Below are 13073 nucleotides of genomic sequence, written 5' to 3'. Positions count from 1 at the left end.
ACCCATGTTGGAAAGAATTACAGGAGCAGCAGAAGGAGATTTGTAAAACCAAACCGAGGGAAGAGGAAGAACTTGTGACATGCCAAGCTGTGACTCTGTGGGAGCTCTATTTTACAGGGCACTAATGACATCCATCCCAGTGCTACAGCAAAGAGGCCTCTCAGAGCACGGTGGGACACACTCCTCGTGAGGTACTGCAGCCTCCTGCTCACTCCCTGGCTGGGTGTAGACATTAAATGGCACTCAAGGCCAATGCAAGAAAACCATTGAATCATAATATATTTCAACTGAGAATTTTAAGATGAATTAGACCATTCTATGGCCACAAGTGACTCTACAAACACACTAAACAGACCAATTCAACACTTGTCCACATCCAGTGATCTGTTTAACTCCAAGACATGCCTCTGAGTTGCACACTCAGGCCTGGAAAAGAAAATCATTAACAACAGATTCCCTTAGCAAATCCAGGAGCAATTTTTTTCTGTCTGTTCCTGAGCTCCAGCCTTGCTGCTCTTCTGGACAGTGCTCCCCACACAGTCAGTGATCTCCAGAACCCAGCAGGAAACACATGAGATGGCCTTCTGTGGTTACTGCACTCCAAAATCCCAGTTACTCCTGTAATACCTGTAGAAGATTTGCCACAGGCACCTCATTTCCAAAACCAAGAATGCACAGCAAGCAGTTATTCATTGCCAACCTGAAATATAATCTTACGTTTTTGTAGTACATTTAATAGTTGGAAAGAAATAATTCCTTCCTGGGTCAGCTGCAAACCACTTGAATCACCATGTGCTGTTCTAACTGTGGGGATGAGAAAGTCACCTGTCACTTTTGGCAGGCTCTGGCCAAAGGCAATGAGTGAAGTCCCCAGACTTATAAAGGCAACAGTTGGCAGGTCACAATGTAAAACACCACTGGGGACATCACAGGTGGGCACACACACACGGGCAGCGCTGAATCTTGGCACTCCATGAACAATTCTTTCCTCTCTTTGCACAACCTCTGCTGTTTCAGCTTTTATTTTGCCAGTGTCCAGATTCCAACAGGTATTTTTCAAAGGCGTCAAGCTCCTGGGATAGCACAAAGAACAGGAATACACACAACATCCTACAGTGCACTTCCTTGCTCTTAAAATGGTTTGGGTTGGAAGGGACCTTAAAACCCACACAGTCCCACCCCCTGCCATGGCAGGGACACCTTCCACTGTCCCAGGCTGTTCCAAGCCCTGTCCAGCCTGGCCTTGGACACTCCCAGGGATCCAGGGGCAGCCACAGCTGCTCTGGGCACCCTGTGCCAGGGCCTCTCACCCTCAGTATAAAAAGCAAAGATCTTCTTTATAGCTGGTTTAGATCTACATTCTTTCAGTTTACAACCACCACCCCTTCTGCTGCCACAACAGGCCCTGCTAAAAAGCCTGATCCCATCTTCCCTTCAGACCCCCCTCAAGTACTAAAAGGCTGCAATTTGGTCTCCCCATCTTGCAATCCCTTCTTATGTGTCCCATCTCTCCACAATAATAACATTTCCTGTCGCTCAGTGGTGCCCCATGTCTCTTGTTTGTATCTCCCCATGCAGGTGGTATAAGTTTATCTTTGGGTGTTTTAAAGGAGGACTTTTGTCCACACTCACTGATTCTGGATGGTTGTCCCCACTGATCTCTGTTTCCCCCTAGACTTTCCCTGGCTTTAGCTACCATGACTCTGGCTTTAGATTTAGTTTTCTCTTTATCAAATTCTTCACTTTGGGGACCCACCTCAAAGTTTACTAGGGGCTCTTCTTGATGGTACATTGGGTCCCCCAACATGTACAGCCCCTGACACCCCTTGTCATCACCCCTCAGAAGTCCCTCGAGAGCCTCTTGTTATTTTGCACCCAGAGCCTTCTCTTCTCCAGGATGGGCACCCCCAGCTCTCCCAGCTCAGCTTCCTGACCTCCTCTGGACTTGCTCCAACAGCTCCATGTCCTCCTCCTGTTTGTTATGGATGAGTAATGAGATGGTTGGCTCTCACAATTAAAGGGTGAACATTGTATGTATGTTAAGGGGAGTTTAACAGATGCATAGTTATGTTCCTGCAATGTGTTCCCCCCAGTATTGTTATCATGGGATGGCCTTAGGGGAGGGCATTTGGGGAGGGTTGGCTCATTACTATGGCAGCACCTGACCTCCAACCAAGGTGTAAGAAAGTGATCTCCACCCCTGGACAGCAAGGAAGGAGCCAACTGACAGGACTTTAGGAGTGGCTAGAGATACAAAAGGTGAAGCATCCACTTTGAAGATGAGCCACATGGCTGGCAGTCACAGCAGGGGGGCACTCCCAGTGCTGTAATTTTTCCTTATTTGGTCCTTTTGTTCTATTTTTTTGTTAAGACTTAATAAATCTTTAAAATGTTAAAAAGTGAGTGGTCACTTCTCACTTGTGTGAGCCCTCAGAGCTGCAGGCAGCCCCTGAGAGGGGAGCAGAGAGGCAGGGTCCCCTCACTGCCCTGCTGCCCACGTGTGGGGTGAGCCTGGCACACAGGGGGCTCTGGGCTGCTCAGTGCATGTGGCCACCCACAATAATAGCTCTTAGATCTGTACAATGGAGTTTCACAGCTAGGAAGGGGTTTGGTGGGATATTCTTCCCCTTCACCAACAAATTATCCCTGATTTGGGGACAAAGACACCCCAGTGGCAGTCCGGTGTGATGGGCTACTTCAAGTTTTTCTGGTCCTTCAGAATCAATATGAGTATTTTCTAACACTTGCACAGTCACATCAGAGAAAGTTGGGAGAGAGAAATTAATTCCTGCCCTTTGCCTGCCTCCAGCAGAGGCCCTGTGCTGTGGAAGAGGTTTTACAGTGATTTCTGTGAGCCAGAGAGAAGTCTGAGAAGAGGATCCATGTTTACCCCTGAAAGAATTTTCTACCAAGGTCGTTGACGTTGAGACCAAGAAAGAAAGGAGGAGAAATAAGAGAAACCTGCAGCTGTTCCAATGAGCTTTGTTTGGAAAACAAATGACTTTGTTTGTCTTTCCTGACCAGTAAGTGTAAACTTAGGAGTTTTGTAAGATTGTATAAAAAGCAGGCATGCTATAATAAAACCACGTTTAAAGCCCTCTGAAAATGGAGTGTTGCTTTGGATTGGACCATCTCAACCACAACACTGTGGCACACCAGGAGCACCCATGCCAGGCTGGCAGGTGTGACGTGGCACCTGGGGGACACCACTCCCACCTGGAGAAGCAGCACCAGGCCAGGGACAAGGGGTGCCTGAGAGCACAACCACCACTCTCCAAGTGCCCCTCTGAAACCTCTGAGGCCTGCAGATTACTTTCTGAGGTAATACAAAGATTTTATTGGCAGGCTTCCCAGATGATATGCAGATGGCCAACATATGGTCAAGTCACTCTCTCAGAAGAAAAAGGAGGCTTTAGTCATTTCTGCAAGCTTGGTTTGGTTTTGTTTTACAGTGAAATGAGAAACTATTTCAATTGCTGCATGGCATATGTACATATCTTTCCATCCAGGAAATCCTTAAAGATGAAACCCTGCCTGAAATATGGGAGCCCTAAAATGGCTATATTAATGTCATAACACAATTCACATGTGGTTTCATTTAATACAGATAAAGGCATGAAAAAACTAAAATACATCATTTCCTAGTGATCCACTGCAGACCCCTCTGAATCAGAGGAAATCATCGTTGACTTTAATATACTCTAATATACTTTAATGAACCCTTTATCACTCACTCGCTACATTTTAGCTCATCTCTTAGATCTACCTATCAGTGTTCATGTGGTACCCTTGCCATTTTGGGCAGTTTCCTCTGCTAAAATGTCATTTGGGATCTCATATGGGCTCCCCTTCACTGTGCACAGCTGCCTCAAATAGATAAACAACAGTATTATGTGATACAACAGTAATAGCCAGAAATGAACCACAAAAATGCACAGCCTCACTCTTCCTTGTGCTCCATAACAAATAAGAGTGTCTTTTTAAAAAAATTATAAATATATACATAAATTCATTAAAAGAATGCTTTTTTACTTGTTGGTGAAAGGCATCAAACCTTAGAGTCTTCTAAAGTGGAAACAGGAGCATTCAAAGTAATTCTACACCCAGGGATCTTTCCTCCTCTGAAAACACCTCAGAAATATCTGACAGAGATGGACTACTTTAAACATCAAGGTTTTAGTATTTCAAAGATTTCCTTGCTATAAAGCTGTGATTTCATTCATCTTAATTTCTCAGTTTGGGAAGCAAATATTTGGAGCACTAAATGAGCAGAGCAGATGGTTTTCTTCCCTGTATTCTCTTTAACATTCTCCATCACTGCTCCTTTCCTTTAAGTCTGGAGTGTGGTCAGAGATGTTGATATTTATCTCCAAAATGACATCTCAGGGGCAGGACAGACCCCAAAAAGGGTCAAAGGAGTCTGCAGCCAGTTGTTGATAAAATACACATAGGACAAGTTTTGGAGAGGAGGAAGAACAGGACCACCAAATGTCAGCACCAGGCAGGTGCTGACAGTAAGCCCTGGCTCAACCCAAAACCTCATGCCCAATTACTAAGTATTTAAGGTGTCTGAACCTCTGCAATCTGTTCAGCTTGCTTCCAAAATGCTGCCGCTTCATCAGGGAAAAGGAGCACATACCTATGACTGTGGCCCATTAAATATTCCCTTACAGAAATGATTTTCCAGTTAATGAAACCAAAACCAGGGTGCTACAGAAAAGTATCAGGTTTGCTGAAAAGTGTCTCTGGACTTTGCAGATAGAGCAAGAAGTAAAAACTTTACTACAAACTTTCTAAGTGTCCTAAAGAATTTAATCTTTCTGCTGTGCAGTTTCAGGGAATTAGACAAGAATTTGGGGTGTCCCCATCCCATAAAAAAAGATACTGCAGAACCTTAAACCCATTTTTTTAATCCCACTCACTTCTGGAAGTATTTTTTCACAGGGTTAGGGTTTTTTTTATTATTGTTCTGTCGTCTATTGTTTGTTTTTTCTTTCCCTAAGCTGGTGTGCAAACCACAGGCATGAAGGGGATTTTAAAAGAGAAGAAAAATAATTGTAATTGTTACAATGGTGCAAAGCTGTCCAGTGGCAAACAATGCTACTGCAAACCCTGCTGAGGCTTCCCAGACTACATTTACTACATTTGATTTGTCTCAGCAAAAAGCCCCACAGGCTAAAAACCCCCACATTTAGCTTCCAAGAAGCTTCATATCATCTGCAGGAAGAACCAGTTCTATGAAAACAAGCTCAGTCATGAATCTCAGTGTCATCAGTGCGGCATCCCTTCAGCCATGCCTTGTTCCCCTCTGCACTGATCTGAATTTCCCAAGGCAACCTGTGCACCTCCATCCACCTCAATTTCATAGAGCTCCAGCCTCACAGAAAAATAAAGAGCAGGGACTAGGAAGACAATATTGCAAGTTTAAAAACCACAGTCTGGCATTTCTGTTGAGATAAATGAAGGAAAATGTACAGCCTGTGCTCTCTTAACACTTCTGGCTCAACCATGGAGGGAAAACAGAGGCAGGAGGTGCCTTATTTACAAGAGAAGAGTGTTTTCTCTGGTAACAATAGAGAAAGCATTAACAGAATGTTAGTCTGGCAGACATTTGAGAAATACTTGATTACTTCTGGCCAAATCAGATTGTACCATGAGCACAATCTTTCATCATTAATTTCATTTGATCACCAGATTCCATCAATTTTCCAGGATGACAGTGCTTGTTAAAACCCAGAACAACCCAACCCCACCGAAGGCAATGGGACAGTGAAAACCACTTGAAGGTGCTAAATAACAACCTGAAATTGGACACAGCATGAAACAATAACTTTTTCCAGTGTGGAAGCAAATCTGGTTTAGCACTACTTTACCACTGAGGGTTTTTTCCTGATCAAGTAGAAAGAAACAGCAGGAAAAGCCCTGCTAAATTAGCCAGGAATGGCTAAATTTAAGGAACAGCTATTAACTAGAGTGGACTTACTATTTCAGTTCTCAGCCTGTGGTTGCTGGTATTGGGGAGATAAGAGTGGGAGGAAGCTGCAGTCTTAGCCAGTTGCTATTGTGCTGTCATGGTTTGAGCCTGGTGCAATGCCAGTGCCCCCATGAAAATGCTTCTTCCCTGGTGTCTGCTGTGAGATGTGATCAGAAATAGAGCAAAGCAGGCTCTGACTTAGGAATAAAGGAGAAAAACTTTATTAACCTACAACTATAAAAGAAAACACACAGAACTCGGGATGAAAACCTTCCAAAAACATTCCTCCTCCCCCCCACCAAATTTCCAATGCATTCACCCCTCAGATCACCCACTCTCAGTCCAGCACCACCCTTCAGATAATCAATTCTCAGTTCATCAAGGAGAGAGGAGTCTCTCTTGTACCATAGGCTTCCCCAGGAAACACAGTTGAAACCTCGTGTGTTTCCATGTCACACGTGGCACCGCCTGGAGATCATTTTGCCATCGTGACATCTTCCTTCCATGCCCAGTGCTCTCACCACTGCGCATGGACCAGAGCTGCTTCTAGGGTTTTCCTTTTTTAAATGGTGCTTTGCCCAGTTCAAAAAAGAGCACAGTCTCTCACTTTTGGGACACCTGTCCCCCCCAGATTTCACCCCCTGGGGCCGAGGGGTCTGGAGAACAGAGATCATCTTCTTCTTCTTCCCTGGAGACGGAGGGCACCACCACCGCCCTCCTCACCTGTCGTCTCTGTTCACACCACTCCTTCACATCACATCACTGCACTCTCTTGGCTCCAAGCCATTGCCTCCCCCCTAAATGCAGTCTCTGTGTCACAGGAAAAATGGTTCTGTCCATGGCCATACAAGAAAAGTCCAGCCAAAGGCCACTCCATCACCTCCTCTCACCTAAGATTCTTTTCAGCTTCTCTCGTGGCTCATTTCTTCTTATTCCATCTCTGTCTCTCTTCTCATTCAACTCCAGGAGGAATCAGCATTTGTAAGGTTTCCAGCATCCAAGAAAAGGGTTAAAAGTCTCAGGCTCTGCCTGTCCAGAACTTCCAGGGCTACCCAGCTGTCACTGACATGTTTTATGAAAAATCCTTTCCTTAGGATTTTTCCCTCCTGAGAAGCTGAGAGGCCTCAGGAACAAACTGTAAACAATTCTTATCTGCTGCTGTGGAATGCAACAGGGGGAATCTGTGATTGGTCTCATCTGGTTGTTTTTAATTAAGGGCCAGTCACAGATCATCTGTGCAGACTGTCTCGGTCAGAGACAAGCCTTTGTTATTCATTCCTTTTGTATTCTTAGCTTAGCCTTCTGATGAAATCCCTTCTTCTATTCTTTTAGTATAGTTTTAATATATTATCTACCTTAAAATAATAAATCAAGCCTTCTGATACATGGAGTCAACTTTCTCGTCTCTTCCCTCATCCTGGGACCCTTGTGGACAATACCACACCCAGCCGGGCCAGGCCGTGCTATCAAATCTCAAGGTGGCACAGGCACAGACACCAGCGCTCGCTCTCTCTCTCCCTCTCTCTCTCTCCTGGAGTGGCTGCCCGATGTCTCTCAGTGCTCCTCCACCCTTCCATCCTGCAGGGGCCTTCACCTCCCTTCTCTGTCCCAGGCCCAGCCTACCTCACTCAGGCCTCGTGGCCTCCCGGCCCAGCTCGGAGCCGGGCAGGGGAGCTCTGATCTCCCCCAGAGGAGCTTCCCCCTGGCAGTTCTCAGCTTTTAACCCCTCTGTGTTCTCAGAGGCATATCCATGTCCTCAGGGGCCACAGCAGGTGCCAGTACTCAAATCTGAGCATGTATTGGTTTGACCACAGCACCCCAAAAAACTCACCTCCTCTCAAACCACGACATGTGTGAAAGGGAGCACAGAGAGCTCTCCTCATTCCTCACCCAGTGCCCACACTGAAGCAATACGTGGAATAAATAAACTCCACAACCAGAGATAGTTCTGAAGTGGGTATGTATGTCAGCGCCCGGAACAAGCGAGATCGCTCTTGTGAAAAACTTGTGCCCCAAGCCTCAGTCTGACCCACATCTTTAGTCACAAAGGTGTTCCATATGCAATACATTGCACAACTTTTCATGTATATTCAACCCCTGGCCCTGCCTGTCCTCACCTCGCATGGTAACCAGATCCACGCCCTTCTGGGCATGCGCTGTTTGCTGTGGTGGTCGCACGGGGGTCTCGGGTGGTCTCTGAGGCTGAAGGCCATGGTCTTCCTCATGACTGAACTTTAGAACTTTTCTCCTTTGCGCGTGTGCTCTTGGTCCCTTGGTGCTTATCTGAGTATGTCTGTCGGCCTTGATCAGCTTGGAGACAGAGGAGCTCCTTTATCTGGGTTCTTTGCATCCCTTGGTCTCCTCTGGTATTGTTCTTTATGCAAGAAGCTTCAGAAATTTGCATTTTCTTATGCCTTTTGTACCATGGCAGAGGTTTCTTAAGTAAAAGGGTTAAAATTCAACACATAGTTCTGCAGGCTAAACTTTAAATGCTTGATTCATATTGTTAACTCAAGTAAATTCCAAAAATCTCTATTTCAACACTTTCCCAAACTGCACCTCCTTTGGGCACACATGGAAATCTCACTTCTTGCATTTTTGCCCCTCAAAATGAGCCTGCAAATGAGGCTGTGGGAAGAGGCTGCTGAACTGAAGGTGGGGCTGTGGTGGTGTTCACAGGGGTCCCAGGACAAGGGAAGAGATGAGAATCTTGACTCCATGTTTCAGAAGGCTGATTTATTATTTTATGATATATATTATATTAAAAGAAAATGATATATTAAAACTACACTAAAGAATAGAATAAAGGATTTCATCAGAAGGCTAGAAAAGAATAGGAAAGAATGGAATGATAATAACATCTTGTGACTGACTAGAGAGTCCGAGACAGCCGGACTGCGATTGGCCATTAATTAGAAACAGCCACATGAGACCAGTCAAAGATGCACCTGTTGCATTCCACAGCAGATAATTATTGTTTTCATTTTGTTTCTGAGGTCTTTCAGGAGAAAAGATCCTGGTAAAAGGATTTTTCATAAAATATGTCCATGGCACGGTGTCCTGGTTCAGGGCAAATTTGGGAGAGAACCCCCAAAGGGCTCCTCTAGGAAATCGGATTCTATCGCCCCTCCCCCAACCAGTCCGGGAGAAAATACTTCCTTGGAGAAAAGTGGAAAAAACCTGTTTATTAAACAAGAAAACCTAAACAATACTAAACAATAAAACCCCTTGCTGCTCCAAAGGAGATGACAAACCCAGAAAGTCCCCTCCCCAGATTCCAGTTCAGCTCACTCAGTCCCTTATCAGTCCCTCCGGCGCTGGAAATGCCGTGGCCCAGGCCCAGCCCGGCCCACCGATGTGAGCTGCTGGTGCTCTTATGGTTGTTCAGTCCAGAGCAGGTGTGAACGGGTCCAGAGAAAGGGGAAAAAAAGGAAAAAAAAGCACAGTCCAGAGAACTTCTTTGCCTCAGCTAGCTAAACTAACTAAAAGCAAAAAATAGAGAGCCCTGTCCCGCCGTCTGTTCATCCGCAGAAACATTGAGTCCAGGAGCAGGAATGTGTAGGAGTGAGTTCAGTGTCTGAAAACAAACTGAGCGCCTCCTCTCCCCCCCTCAATCCTTGGAGCAAGTCTTAAAGGTGCAAAACTTATTATTCAGCATAAACGGAACGAGACGACTGGGGATAAAAGCATCATATAGTCAACCTAGGACACACGGGGCTGCTTTGGGACTTTGCCCATTTGCCCAGCCTGGTTGGGACAGGTGTTGTAGTGTGTTTTTATTTGGCAGGTTTATTGTTTGGTTTGGTAGTCCTTTTGGGTTTTTTCTCCCCGTTTCAGAGTGACAGAGACCTGCCTTTGTTATTCAATTGAGCCAGGTGTCGGTTTACCTGTTGTTACTTAGCTACTTCGCTGCCAGGTTTCAAACCCCTTCCCCCCCACATCCAGTTGTTAACCCCTCCTGTCCCATGCAGTTTTCCTCCCTTGAAATCCTTCACGAGTTTATATATTGTATTCCCTACCTTGTGTTCCACCTCCAGTTCTCCTGATTAGTTGAACATTGTATCCTCCCCCTGAGACCTGCTCCCCTTTATAAGTTGTTGTTTGCGCCCAGTTCAGCGCCTGGGACCCCGAGACTCGGGGAGTTTAACATCAAATAAAGTAACCCAGTGCCCCCCAGGGCCGTGCTGCTGCCGCTGTCCTTTTGTTGCGCGTTGTGCCTCCACAGGTAGCTGGGATTCTGTGGAGCCCCGGAAGAGGGGGACTGTCGCCCCCCCACTGTCGCCATCTAGCCGGGGATCGCGACAGACAGGGGCCCCAGGGCTGCTCTGGGACAGCACACACAGGGAGCAAGCACTGCTCCGTGCATCCCTGCCCTGCTCACCCCGACACCAAACCTGCTGAGCTCCACGAGGCTGACCTTGGCTCCCCCCTGTCCCTGCCAGCCCTCCCTGTGCTCACTGTGACCCAGCTCCCCCTCTCTGGGATCCCCACCAGACCCAGGGGACCCATGGATTGCATCTCTCCCAGTGCTGGTGAAGCGATACACAGAATAAACAGACTCCACACCCTGAGGTAGTTATTTAGTGGGTATGTATTGTCAGTGCCCGGCACAAGCACGATAGCTCGTGAAAACTTGTGCCCTGAGCCCTGGTCTGAGCCATATCTTTATTCACAAAGTGTTCCATATCCATTGCATTGCACAACCTTTCCATGCATATTCAACCCCTGGCCCCACCTCTCCTCACATGGTAATTAGATCCCCACCCTTCTGAGCATGTGGTGGTTGTACAGGGGTCTTTGATGGTCTCTGAAGCTGAAGGTCGTGGTCTTCCTCATGATTGAACTTTTGTCCTTTGTGCATGCACTTTGGTCCCTTGGTGTTTATCTGAGTATGTCTGTTGATTTTGATCAGCTTGGAGGCAGAGGAGCCCCTTTATTCAGGTTTCTTGCATTCCTCCATCTTCTCACGGTATTGTTCTTTATTGCAAGAAGCTTCAGAAATTTGCATTTTCCTATGCCCTTTGTGCCATGGCAGAGGTTTCTTAAGTAAAAAGGTTAAAATTTAACACATAATTCCACAAGCTAAACTTTAAATGCTTAATTCATATTGCTAACTCAAGTGAACTCCAAAATCTGCATTTCACTGGGACATCGGCTGTGCAGAGGCCCAGAAGTGAGAAAAGCTGGAGCCTGTCACTGTCCTCTGACTCACCAGCCAGACGTGGGATGCCAGAGGAGCCCATGTGAGGGGTTTTGGTGGTTAGGAGGGGACACTCCCCAGCCTGGGCACTTACAGAGGTCAGGCTCTCCTCAGTGCTATTCTTCATTCATTAGCTCCTGGTAAATACCAGCCCCATTGTGGCTGCTTTACAATCTGTAGTCAGGCAGGCTAGATGCTCCACCTCAGGCTAGAGTGAGCTCTGAATTAATAGCATGTGGATTGGAAACAAAGAGAAAGGAGGGAAAAAAATCAGTTGTGAATGATTTAGCAGAACTCTGCCCTCAGCTGTGTTCTTGCCCATAAAGAACAAGCAAGCAATAGGGCTGAGTGATTCCAGGTCATTGAGGTTGGAAAAGATCTTAAAGACCATGGAGCCCAACCATTCTCCCAGAACCTCCAAGTCTGCCACTACCCCATGTCTCCATGTGCCACACCCATGCAGCTTTTGAGCCCCTCCAGGGATGGAGACTCCACCACTGCCCTGGGCAGCTGTGCCAATGCCTGGCCACCTCTTCCATGAAATTTCCTTCATATCCACCCTGACCCTCCCCTGGAACAACCCAAGGCCATTTCTTCTTGTCCCATCCCTGTTCCCTGGGAGCAGAGCCCAGCCCCCCCAGCTGTCCCCTCCTGTCAGGAGTTGTGCAGAGCCACAAGGTTTCCCCCTGAGCCTCCTTTTCTCCAGGCTGAGCCCCTCTCCAGCTCCCTCAGCTGCTCCTGGAACTTCAGAGCTGGTCTGGACACTTCCCTGATTTATCTGTGGAATCATGAATGTAGTGAAGATGGAACTAACCCCTTCCCAGAGGCACAGAGGGAGAAAATGAAGCAGCCAGCACAGGCTGTAACACGGGAAATTCCAGTTAAATGTACAGAAAAACACTTTCACCAGAGGGTGGTCACATTCTGGGAGAGAAGCCAAAGCAGATGATGTGATTGACCCAAGACAACTGAAACTCTCCTGGGCAACTGCATCTCAGCATGGCCCTGGTATGAGGACAGGGATGAACCAGAGACCTCCAGGCAGCCCTTTCTAATTGAATTTTGGGAACCCATGATCCAAGAGCAGAATTATAGCCTTGCACTTCAGCATAGCATATTTCAGCTGTGAAATGGGTTGAGAAGCCAAAGCCTAAGTAGCGGAAACTAAGGAATAAGGGCACCAGCAGTCCTTATTTTCCTGCTGCACTCATTCTACCACAGTGACATTTTCCACCATTGTCACTCTGTGCCACAAGCACAAGGTGCACCACCTACACTTAGATGTGATGTGTACTCAACTGCTGTGTGTCTCTTGGAGGATAATCACCATTAATGATTATGGAGTCATTTATGGGGCCCCTGTGGGACCCTAATTCAGTTCAAATTGGTACTTTTTAGAGGTCAATGCAAAACAAAACCATGAAAAAAGCTGAACACCAAGCAACATCTTGTTCACTCATCTTTTTTGTTTCCTCATCCAACACTTCACACTCCACACCACCTGCTCCAACTGATCACTGGGGTTTGGGCATGAATCTGAGAATTTCAAGCACTTTGTAACATCATTCCAAACCTTTTATCTTCTCACATCCAGAAACACAGGTGGTCTGCAGTGCAATGCTGGACTGAAGAGGAAGGACAGTGGCAAGAAAGAACTTTCATGGCATATGGAGATAATTCTGCGTGGGCAGAGTGACCATCCTGTAAGATTCAGCCCTTCATATATTTCCTGAGAAGCAGCTTTTCCCAGCCCCAGCACAAGATGCAGAGCAGCCACCGCAAGAGCTTTTGCCTCGAGGACACCCCACATGGGTACCTCAAATATTTTCAGTAGCTTAAAGATCACACAAAGGTAAACAAACCCATGGCAAACTCCAAAATATCTCACTGCACAAAACA

This window comes from Haemorhous mexicanus, chromosome 18 (genome assembly GCF_027477595.1).
Source record: "Haemorhous mexicanus isolate bHaeMex1 chromosome 18, bHaeMex1.pri, whole genome shotgun sequence".
Classification (NCBI taxonomy): domain Eukaryota; kingdom Metazoa; phylum Chordata; class Aves; order Passeriformes; family Fringillidae; genus Haemorhous; species Haemorhous mexicanus.
Note: the sequence above shows the minus strand (reverse complement) of the source record.